The following is a 12905-nucleotide window of genomic DNA, read 5'->3' as shown; positions in this document are numbered from 1 at the left end:
TTGGTTCCTGTAGGACAAAAGAAGTTACTGAGTATTTTTTTTTTAGTGAAATACTGGAGCCTCTGGGGATTATTTCATGCTGCAGGAGTGTGTTCCTTTGCCTTTGACTAGGCTATTACATGACTCTGAAGAGATACATGTTAACTGGTAGAAAACTGATGGCAATGTAAATACTTATGACATTACATAGAAATGCAAATTAGCTGTGTTCAGTGGAATGTAATTCATTATTGTCCAATGGTTAGACCATTTTTTTGTAAACTTATTTCAACAACTGTATGTAAATTTATGGTTCTTTGCCTTCTTCTATGAACTGGTTATAACATCTTTTCCAGGTCCCTGTTAATTGATGGGTTAAATGAAAATATATGATGTAATCATTTTATATTTGCATCAGAGTGATGATTTTACCTTTTTTGAACATTATTCTTTAATCTGTCTTATTAAATCAAAATGATCCTTATGCCACCTATGAGAGGAGCCTAAACTGCAGGGTGGGGCTGGTTGCACTAAAAGATAAAAAAGAAGGATGGAGCATGAGATGAACTAAGGTGATTTCCAGTGTTGGTGACTCTCAACACTCTTTTAAGTATATGTAAGAATGGGATGGGGCAGGAAATACATGAAAGGGAGAAAGAGCTCTTTGGTGAAATGATTTATGGTAGGATGAGAGAACTAGAAGGTAAATCAATAGAAAGAGTGCTGGGAGAATGTATTTACTCTCCTCCTTCTTCCTCCTAGATCTGGGTTCTAGACCCAATTCTGCCAGCTATTAGCTGTATGACCTTGTATAACTTCTCTAACCTCTCTAGTTTCCTCAGATAATACTGACTATCTCCTAAGATTGTTGTAAGAATTAAAATTAAATCAAACTCTCATGTAAAATTATCGAACTAACAGCTTGTAGGGATGAAAAAGTAATACCTTTCCTCTTCCATCAGAAGGGTCATTGACACTCCTACAACAAAAGACAAGTCAGCAAGAGAACAGCATAACAAATTTATTTAATAAAGTTTTCCATGAAATGAACCTTCAAAAGTGAACACCCAAAGACCCAGGGAAAGCTGTTTTTATACCCAGTATAATGAGAGAAGAGGATAGTTGTGGAGAAACATGATTGGAGAAAAAGAGTATGATTTAATGGCAATAATTGGAGGGGTACCCAGCAAGTTCTATCCAGATTCTTTTTGGCCTCTCTGTGTAGCATTCCTTCCTTCTGGGTTTAGAGCAAGACTCTTCTGGAATGAGGGTCTTATGATTTACTTTTAGGAAAAGTATGTCAGAGAGTGACTTTTCTAGGTTTTATGGCTTGCTTTCAGGGAGAGGAGTTCTAGTTTCTATGACCCACTTTGGGAGGGAGAAAGTTCTGATTTCTATAACCTACCTTGGATGAGAACAGGAAACAAAAGAAAAGAGGGCAAGAGAAGGTCAAAGAGACCTTGCTTCTGAGGCCCTCTCAATTTTCTTCAGTTCAAAGCACTCAACATGCCAAGGTTCCATACTTTAGGGTATTGTTTTCTTAGCCCTGGCAGTACGTACTAAATAAATATCAATTATTACTGGTGTTATTTACTTTCCTCCTTCCTCCTCTTCCTCCTCCTACCGCTCTCCTTCTCCTTTTTTTTTTCTTCTTCTTTCTTCTTTCTTTTATTCCTCTTCCTCCTCCTCCTCCTCGTAATCCTCCTCTTCCTTCTCCTTCTTTCTTCCTCTCTGGACCCCAGTTTCTTAACTTGTCAGAAGAAGGAAACTAGCTAGATCAATGTTACTCAAATTTTAATGTGCTTGACCTTGGGAAGTTTGCTTAACGTGCATTCCTAAGCCCCTATCCCAAGTATTCTCATTTTGGAGGTCTAGATGGGATACAGATATCTGCCTTAACAGGTACTTCAGATAGTCCTTGCACATTGTGCTTTAAGGAGGAGTGTGTTAGATGATTTAAAAATTGTCTTCAAGTATAAGCATCTCTGTATTTTCCTTCCACCTAAAATTCTCAGTAGGAATAGCATATAAAGTGCCTGACTTTCTCAAATGATAATAGAATCTTCATTTTTGAAATCCTGAGGGAAAGAGTAGAAAATCTTAGCAAAAAAAATGAATGGGCCATGTTATAAAGTTATATCAAGGGGAGGAATTGAACATGGTACTAGTTTAAATACACATAGTTTTAGATGATGGCTCTGAATTGAATAATATTTATTGGTCATATCATTTGAAATAGGAAAGAAATCTTAAAGTAGTTACCCTGTTATCAAGGTAATCAAGCTGGCTACTCAAAATGTGGTACAAATAATCACCAAAATCAGCATCACCTGGAAGCCTGTTAGAAATGCAAAATCTGGCCAGGTGTGGTGGCTCACAGCTGTAATCCCAGCACTTTGGGAGGCTGAGGCAGGTGTACCAATTGAGGTTAGGAGTTTGAGACCAGACTGGCCAACATGGTGAAACCCTGTCTCCAATAAAAATACAAAAATTAGCCGGGAAGGGTGGTGCATGCCTGTAATCCCAGCTACTCGGGAGGCTGAGGCAGAAGAATGGCTTGAGCCTGGGAGGTGCAGGTTTCAGTGAGCTGAGATCGCATCACTGCACTTCAGTCTAAGCGACAGAGAGATCCTCTCTCTCTCTCTCTCTCTCTCTCTCTCTCTCTGTCTCTCTCTCACACACACACACACACACACACACTCACAAAGGAAAAGAAATGCAAAATCTAAGGCCCCATCCCAGATCTGCTGACCCAGAATATGCATTTTAACAAGATGTTTACATGATTCATATGTACTTTAAATGTTGAGAAGCACTGACATAGAACATACAGTAACATATAAATCAGACAACAATTAAGTACAGTATTAATCATGTGATGTTTATTAATTGATGGTTCCCAGCTGATGGATGTTGGGCCACACTAAAATCATGTGGGAAACTAACATGCAGACCAAGCCCCAGAGATTGTGAATTTCAAGTGGGACCCAGAAAAAAAATTTTATAGTTCACAGTCAGCTACGGGAGCAGGGTATGAAAAGTGGGAGTTCTGAAAAAGGATGAAATGAAGCAGAGGAGTGGGCCTTGAACTGACCCTTGAAATGCGGGTTCAGTTTCTGGAGAATGAGGAAAATATATGCATGTTTGTATGTGGAAAGAAGACTGTAAGACAATGTTATTGTAGCTTCTTCCGGACAGGGAGAAATAAATGCACAAAATGAAGGAAATATTGCTCCCTGGGGAATTTTGGTAGAATTTTAAAACAATAACATTTCTCTGGTTAGAAACAAGGATGATACCATGCTGCTCATAATATCTCAAGGACCAATGTCACATTTGATTTATGTTTAGAAACAATTTGAATGGATAGAACATTTTTCTTCTCAATTCTCACTTGGGGCTAATATATAGTCTTTTTCTCACATAAAAACAGTTTTCAACTCTTGTTCTACATTGAGCATAAATAATCTAAGCTTGGATTCATTTCAGAAAACAGGAAACATTTCTGTGTTGGCACTATAGTTTAACGTCAATGAGTTCATTAAAAATCAAATGGGATAGTGGATGTGATTATAATTAGAAATGTCTGAAATGCTATACAAATGTCAGGTCATGATATGACTTTTTCTTGACTTTCCGTGGTTTGTATTCCTTCTGCCTCTTTCATCCCTTTCCCCTTCAGTCTAACTCTGTGCACAACCTTGCTATTCACCATGGGTCTTTTTGACTCCTGATCAGATCAGATGTTCCTCCCTCCAAAACTTTCTTGATACCTTTTTGTTGTTGTTAACTCTATATGTACATGTCCAGTGTTTCACTTTATAATCTCAGGTGTATAAATTATGCATTTATATGCAGGTTTTGTCTATAAGACTTGAAGCTCTTTGAGGAATATGACAGTTTCTTATTCATTTTTGAAAATCTGATGCTGGAGGTTCACTTCCCATATGTTGGTGGAGGGGTGGAAAAAATAATTTTCTCCTCTCTCCCTCTGAGTGCTTAATTGAGATGGATGTCTTTAACAAAAGACAGATTAACAGGAGAAGATCAGACAGAAGTTTAGTAGCATGTATACCTCATGTACGCATGGGAGATACCCATGGGAAATGAATAACTCTTTAAGAGATGGCTTTGATTTCAGGCTTAAATACCATCTTTAACTGAAACCAAGAAAGAAGGGTGCTGGGAGGCCAGTAATGAGGAGGTGGCCAGGAAAAGCATGGCAGAGAGGGTGAGGTTTGTAGTGTAGAAGTTTAATATAAAGACATAAAAGGAACTGAGGGATAACTTAGAGAGAGATAGAGACAGAGGGGACAGGTGAGGAAGAGAGAGGAATCAAGGAGAAAAAACATGGAAGAGGCTCTGTTTCCCAGGGATGAGTTTAGACCTCATTGGAGAGAGTGTAGCCACAGCCTACTGGATAATGAAGAAGTTTTGCTGGGTTGCTCTGACCAGAGCTGGGCCACAGTCACAGACAGGGGCTGATAGAAAGGGGCATAGAGGGAGTCAGGGTACCTGCAGCCCACTCACTGGCAAGGTGGTACACAGCCCGTGATACATGGTGCCTTTGGGGGAGGGCTGTAGACACTAATAACTGGGGCACCAGTGAGCGAAGGCTCTTGGGTGAGTATACAGAGAGAGCTGGAGTATCACTGCCAGCATGAGGCCTGGAGTTCATCAGTGTCCACATTAGGAGGACCATGCCATGGAGGTCACTGGATCTGGGCCAGGTTGTGGGATCACTGACTTATGGTACACTCTCAGCACATAGCTGGGACATTGCACCACTAGATGTCCCTATACACATGCACCATATAGCAGAAGCAAGGAAAAGCAAAAATCAGCACAATGGAACCAGGAAAAGAAGGCCCCTTCCTCCTGTAATGTACCTCTACTGACAAAACTGACTTAAAGGACATGTTTACTATAAAGGACAAATGATTAAAGAGTCTAGGCTATTGTTGCAGAGCAGGTACTAAAGGGTGAATTTGGAGTTGAGAGGCAATAAATTCATGACTGGCATGTATTGCAAGTTTCCACCAGCTCTTCTGAGCTGCTACCATCTATGAGAACAGCATGGCCCCAAGAGTCATTGCTTCTTCAGACTGAGTCCTACAATGTGGAGCAGACATGAACCATAGGTAGCATTAGGCCTAGGCTGGCTGAGATCATTGAAATAACAGCCAACTTATGACTCATGAGTATCAAACAAATATTGTAGCAAGTTCTCAAGATAGTTGAAGCTATTTGTCATACAAAAAAGATGACTAATATATCTGGCTTTCCTCCATATCCCTTGTGCCAGTGCCTAGAGTACAAGATGGATCAATATATAGTTTTAATTGAATTTTTATACAAACTGTGGGTCCATTTTCTGATTTGTCTGAAGGTTTAGCCCACATGTTGTCTAATGGGCTACAAATTGAGTCACCATTTCAAGTATACAGCAGAACAGGAATAACATCATGAAGAATCTTATTAGATTTCAAATTGGCCATTTTAAAGAAAAAAAAATAAACTCTTTTAATGGAAAACCCAGACCCAGGAATTGCTTTTTAAGCTTTTTGAATCCACACAGCTCATTCAATGTGGAGCCTTTATATGATGCAACCAGGCCATTAGGCCTGGCTTCATCATCTAAATTGGTACCTTTTTTATGTGGCTTTGGGGGAACAAGGTGAAAACTAATCAGAAGATTGCCTTGTATGTGAGCTGGCTATTTATTGCTCAAAGGGTGAGTTTATGGATGAAGAGAGAAAACAGATAATCAAAACATGGCCTCTACTTGTAGGGCTGCAACTATCATACGTTAATTTTGTGTTCCAATCTTTTTCCCCTGTTTGAGGTCACAGCACAGCATCACACCCTCACATATAACTAACAGTGAAGAAGTCTGTCCTTTCTTACATTAATTATTATGCTGATATTACTTTCATTATACCACAAAGAACCATCAGCAGGAATTAATGCATTCTTCAGTCAACCGAAATTATTTTATTTAAAAAGATACTCCCTTTCAAAGATGCCTAGTAGAAATTCTGGCATCGTATCCTAAATATAATTGTTGGTTTAGCTACAAATGTTGGCCATTGCTATCAATATACTCAAGGGCTTTTCACTGGTTTTCATGATGCATGTAGTAGAGTTTCCCCCTAATTTATGACCAGAGCTGTGTTTATAGTTTATCACTTCTATGTTCTGTCCCAAAACCTCACTCTCCAAATGAGCTATTCTTTATCTGTGTCACTTTGTACTTCATGCTGCTCCTGCTGCTACTACAGTAGCCACTACTTCCAAGTCATCTACATTGTGTCATGCAAGTGTTTTGATTTGGCTCTTCATAGCAGGCTTTTCTGATTAAACATGCTATAAACTCTACCTTTCTTAGTGGCATAGTTATTTATTTTCCTTCCAAGGATGTTCATTAAAAGGCTTTCAAAATAAAATAGTACATTATGTTGGTATTCTTTTAGGCCCACAACCTCTCTGTATTTTATACTTTTAAATACTTTTAAAGATTTCTTTCTTTCTTTCTTTCTTTCTTTCTTTCTTTCTTTCTTTCCTTCTTTCTTCCTTCCTTCCTTCCTTCCTTCCTTCCTTCCTTTCTTTCTTTCTTTCTTTCTTTCTTTCTTTCTTTCTTTCTTTCTTTCTTTCTTTCTTTCTCTCTCTCTCTTTCTTTCTTTCTTTCTTTCTTTTTTTCCTGGAGGGAGTCTCACTCTGTCACCTAGGCTGGAGTGCAGTGGTGTGATCTCAGTTCACTGCAACCTCCGCCTCCTGGGTTCAAATCATTCTCCTGCCTCAGACTCCCAAGTAGCTGGGACTATAGGTGTGCACCACCACACCTGGCTAATTTTTGTATTTTTAGTAGAGATGCAGTTTCACCATGTTGGCCAGAATGATCTCGATCTCTTGACCTCGTGATATGCCCACCTCGGCCTCCCAAAGTGCTGGGATTACAGGCGTGAGCCACCGCGCCCGGCCAAGTTTCCCCTTTCTTTAATACTCATCTAAAGAATCCAAAATTGGTTTCCATTTAATTTTGTTTACTCTAAGTTCTCTTTTTCTGAGCTAAAATAACTTTTGATATGTATCTCTGAATGAAGGTTTCCAAAGAGTGGAAATTATTTGATCACTTACAAATGGAAGCTATGAACAGAATGTAGACCTTGATAGAATTTTAGACAAAGTTTTCTTCAGCTTTCTCCTTTTGCCATTGAGGTTTAGAGAAGCTAAGTGACTTGCACTAGGTTATATAGCTAAGTTATGGCATACTTGGGACCGGGAATCAGTCATCCTCTCTTCTTCTCTCAGTTTTCTTTTCACTGGATCATGGCACAGAATGATAAAATGGGAGAGCAGGAAGGGATGTTAGAGATTACTCTATCTAACCATATTATTTGAAAGATAAGGACCTAACGCTAGGGAAATTTGGATATCTGACATGATCATGATATTCTTGGCCTTCCAAAAAAATCTTTCATTCTTTTTAATCTCAAAGTAAGAAGCTTTCAGTAAATCTCCAGTCCCAGGGACTGGCCATGGTGAGACAACTCACTGAGGAAATCTGCAGCTTACTCCCACGTGTCTGTTAGGAAGCTGAGCCATCCTCATGAGTAGGCAGAAGAAGGAGGTGTGCTAGGAAATCTCTTTCAACCAAAATATCACCCCACACATATCCTTTTTTTTTTGGGAGACTAACTCTTCTGGGTTCTGAAGGCTTCTTTCTTTCAGAGTTCCCAATTAAAATGCACATAATCCTAGAAAGAGAATCATTTTGAGTCATTTCAGATGTTATTAGTGAATACTCAGGTTTTCTCTAAGAGAAAGGCTACCTTGATATGTTTTTGTAATAGAGGAAGGGAACCAGGAAAAAAAGAGTCCTGAAATGAGATGTCTCTTTTCAAATCAAGCTCCCTAAACCATGCCTGGGACTGAGCTAGACATAAAACTGTACATAGGCTGAGTTCTTAACATCATCAGAAAGAAACACAATCACACTGAGTATTTTTATTTAAATTATGCAAAAGTGTGGGTAGAATCTCTGGATTTCCTTCTCAAGCTCACTTTGCAACTACTAATGATCCCACATAGAGAAAAGGGGAAATACTGGAACTGATGCTTAAGTGAACAAATCTAAACACATTCTTGATTTTATTTAAAATCTACATATTTCATCAATTTCAAGATATACCCACTTCTCTATATTAACATTCTGAAATCAAGATGTTTCTAATGGCTGGTGGTGTCTTACAATCATTGGTAGCCAGGTGGTCGTTATCATGTGGTTATCGCATGGATGGGCACCAGCTTGATCATACACAGTGTTCATATTACCATTTCAATAGACTTATATGTACTGTTATTTGTTCATATAGCAATGTGGTAATAAATATAACTGGTATTTAAATTTAAATTTAACTAGCATTTGAAGTATCTTTAATGGATTGTTCCGTGATTTGGTATTAAAACATTAACATAATGTGAATGCAGAGAAGCAGAGAAACAAAGCAGCAGGGTGTAAATTTGATATTAGTGAAACAAATATCTGTCATTGAAGGAGTGATGACAATTTTACATTTTCTTTCAATGCAACAACCAAGTGCTTTATAATATCTAGTTAAGGAAGATATCCACAGGTAGATGAAACGCTGCTGCATTTTGCCATTTGTGTTCAGGCAAAAACTTTACCCATACCTTATCAGGCAAGAATATGCCAACACCAGCACTTGCAGAATGAGTGTCAGCAGCTTGCAAGGACATTGCAGGAACAATAATGGAGCACCATCTTAAGAAATGCTGTATTACCAGAGCTCTCGGTAACATAGAGGACAAGATCATATGTACTCTATGGTATGACACAGATGTAAAACCAAAACCTGGGCATGAAAATTCTGCAATGAAAAATGATTCAAAAGAGTTAGACAATAAATTTGAAAAATCCTTAGGAATTAAATCAGTTTATTCCATTCATATTTCCCTTTTAGGTATATGCATAATAGTGAAATATGGTTAAAATCTGTGCTTAAGCCTAAGAGAGTTCTTTCAAAAACTATACATAAAATTTATAAGTATTTTGGAAGTATTATAATTTAAGTACTTTTTCTTTCTTAGGGTTACATAAATAATGGTACATCTTATAATTGATGACATCTTAGATTCAGTGTTAATTAGTGGCAAAGCCTGGAAAAATCCAGATCTTCTGGTTGTCAAATACCTTACACAATGTCCATTACATAGAATGTATTCAGTGAATAGAAGAATTGCTGAAGAAAAAAGAAGAAAAGGAGCAATAATGATTACAAAATCTACCTGGGGTGAATTCTCAGTAGCAGAGAATAACAGTATCTATCAGAGAAGAAAGCCAGGCCTTAAGTAGATTGTCAAGTTACTTTGACACTTACAACTCAAAATGACTACTTTCACCTGGTGTCTGAACATCTGCTGAAAGATGATCAGAGGCATGAACATGAATTACCTTGATTTTCTATTTAGAGGATGGATAATTATCTACGATGATTTTTTTAAAAAATACCTGTGAAGACTCAGGAGGCCAAGTACAGTTATGGAGTTAACCTTTTAGTTTGGTTGTTGTCAAGCAGCAGTAAATCAGATAAAGTGTGGAGGGCAAGGTCTATGATTTTCTTAATAACATTTTCTTTTCTCTAGCTTACTTTATTGTAAGAATACAGCATATAATATCTATAACATACAAAATACGTGGTAATACTGTTTATGTTATCAGTAAGGCTTCCGGTCAACAGTAGGCCATAGCAGCTTTTTTTTTTCTTTTTTTTTTTACTTTTTAAAATGTTCCCATAAGTTTTTGGGGTACAGGTGGTAGTTACTTACATGAGTAAGTTCTTTAGTGGTGATTTGTGAGATTTTGGTGTACCCGCCACCCGAGCAGTATACACTGCACCGTATTTGTAGTCTTTTATCCCTTGTCCCCTTCCCACCGTTCCTCCCAAGTACCCAAAGTCCATTGTATCAGTCTTTTTTCTTTTTCTTTTTTGAGACTGAGTCTTGCTGTCATGCAGGCTGAAGTGCAGTGGCATGATCTCGGCTCACTGCAACCTCTGCTTCCCAGGTTCAAGCGATTATTCGGCCTCAGCCTCCTGAGCAGCTGGGACTAAAGGTGCTAGTTTTTGTATTTTTAGCAAAGATGGGGTTTCACCATATTGACCAGGCTGGTCTCAAACTCTTGACCTCGTGATCTACCTACCTGGGCCTCTGAAAGTGCTGGGATTACAGGCATGAGCCACCACGCCCAGCCTATTGTATTAGTTTTACATATTTGCGTTCTCATACCTTAGCTCCCACATATCAATGAGAATATATGATAGGTTTTCCATTCCTGAGTTACTTCACTTAGAATAATAGTTTCCAATCTCATTCAGGTCGCTACAAATACCGTTATGTCATCTTTTTTAATGGCTGAGTTGTATTCCATCATATAAATATACGAAGGTTTCTTTATCCACTTGTTGATTGATGGGCATTTGGATTGGTTCCAGGATTTTGCAACTGCAAATTGTTCATTACCAGTTAAGTTTTGGGAGTCAAAAGTTATATGTGGATCTTCAGCTGCATGGGGGGTTGGGATCCCTAACCCCACCTCTCGTTCAAGGGCCAATTGTTTCAGAGTGTTTTGTGATAGCAAGTGTCAAAATGGAGACGCAGAAGCCAGGAACTCATTCCTGCAGAAGGTGTATTGGAAACAAAAAACTGTACTATTTCCTTAGAATCAAGGTGCTCCAGAGAACAATTCGGGATTTATCTGAAGTCCAGTGAGGTTTTCATTCTCTCCAAATGGGGAAAAAAAAAAAAAAAAAAGACATTGATTGTGTAACTGCTACAGACAAGGTGTTTTATCTACATCATCTCATTTGAACTCCTTTAACAATCTTGCAAACAATGTATTTTTGTTCCATTTTTAGATGACAGGAATTCCGGCTAAAACAGATTAAGTAAATTGACCTTGGTATCACAGCATGAGTGACAGAGTTTGAAAACTCTGCTGGACCTCAAGACTTATGCTTGCCACTCATCAGGCTTTAGTCTCACAAAGGGAGAAAAACACATATAGGATGTCATGTCAGGAAACACAGAAATGAAGACTATAAATGTGGCATATTGATGGAGGGTTCAATTTCATTCAAAGATTGGGGGAGAGTCATGACTTTCATATTAAAGTAATCATAGACTACTATATGCACATCACATTGGCTAAAATTTTTAAAAGACAAAACATAATAAATGTTGGCAAGGATTTAGTGCAACTGGGACTCTCATACACTGCTAGTGGGAGTGCAAATTGACAAAACCACTTTGGAAAATGGTTTGGCAGTATTATAAAAGCTGAAGATTTGCCTGTCTTATGAAATTTCAATCCTTGATATATTTCCAATGGAAATGTGCCCAGCTAAAGGAACAGAAGAATGTTCATAGTTGCAATATTAGTAATAAGCACAAACTGAATGCAATACAAATGTTCATTAACAGAGGAAAAAATACATTGGTACATGTTTACCCATCAGAACAATATTATTACTGTTACATACTACAACATGGATGAAAGTCACAGACATGATGTAGAATGACAGAAGCCAGATACAAGAGTTTGTTGAGTATAATTCCATTTGGTTCAAAAATAGGCAAAACAAATCCGTGCTCTTAGAAGTCAAGACAATGATTACCCTCGAGGTGTGGATGAAATAGTAGATAGTGACTGGAGGAGGACACAATGGGGCTTTTGGGCCTGATGGTAATGTTCTGGGAGCTGATCGCGTGGTTGATTCCAGTTTGTGACAATTTATTGTGTTGTAGACTTCAGATTTTGGCAGTTTCTGGTATGAGTGTTATTGACCAGAATGCAAAATTTCAATGAAATTTTGGGATAAAACAAAGTAGATCAAATAATTTTGTATTTGTAATGGATTATTTTCTTTTCAGAAACCCTTTCATACCAGCCCTCACCTGATGCTGGGACCAGAGTCTGGCCTCAGAAATTGGAGAGGATTTGATCTCTTCTCTACCTTTTTCATGCATTGATATCAGTGCCACCAATGACGCTCATCAAGGTGAGAACAAATGAGACCCCAGTTGTCATCAGTGACCTAGAATTTGGCTCTCCAGAAGGTACCTGGACTTAGTATACCCAGAGAAATTGAAGATCCACAATAAAATAGCAGTGTCCTGTGGAGTGTTGGATATTAATATTCAATAGTAAGTTTACATACTGTGGAAACCAATTATGATAAAGGAAAGACACAGAAAAACCCAAGAGCAATTCTATGACACAAACAGATAATTCTGTTGCTGATGAGAAGTTTAAACCTTCCAGGAGCTGACTTGAATGGCCTTGCTCACTAGTACTTTTGTTTTTCACTGCACCTATTAAATGCTACTTTTTATGACATTTCTCTGGAACTAAAAGGAACTTTATAATTACTTATATGTGGACCAGTACTTCAGTATAAGGTGGAAACTTACATCTTAAAATTACTGTCACATGGGCTTTCCTCCTTGTTACTCCACTAGAGCAGATGCTAAGAGCATGGAAGATGTAGAAAAGTATTGATCTTGATCTGAATAGGCCTTGGTTGAACTTGTGCCAGAACTCATGACTTCAAAAGATCTTTTGGAATAAACAGAGTCAGATAAAACAAATTTGTTGTTTTTTTTTAAGCAGAGACAACATGTGAGCAGATGGCACAGTCACTTGGGGCCAAAAAGGTCTCTTTTATCTAGAGTCTGAGGGTAGGAGCCTAGAGAGCAGGGCTCTGTTAAGAATATCCAGAAATGGAGCAAGAGAACTGATAAGATTCAAGTGGGTGGCACCACATACCCTTCAGTCTAGTATTTTTTTTAAATTTTTAATTTTTGTGAATACATAGTAGATGTATATACTTATGTGATGCATGAGA

The sequence above is a fragment of the Saimiri boliviensis genome, chromosome X, assembly GCF_048565385.1.
Source record: "Saimiri boliviensis isolate mSaiBol1 chromosome X, mSaiBol1.pri, whole genome shotgun sequence".
NCBI classification, from domain to species: domain Eukaryota; kingdom Metazoa; phylum Chordata; class Mammalia; order Primates; family Cebidae; genus Saimiri; species Saimiri boliviensis.
The sequence above is the reverse complement of the archived record's forward strand: the minus strand, read 5'-3'. Positions refer to the sequence as shown.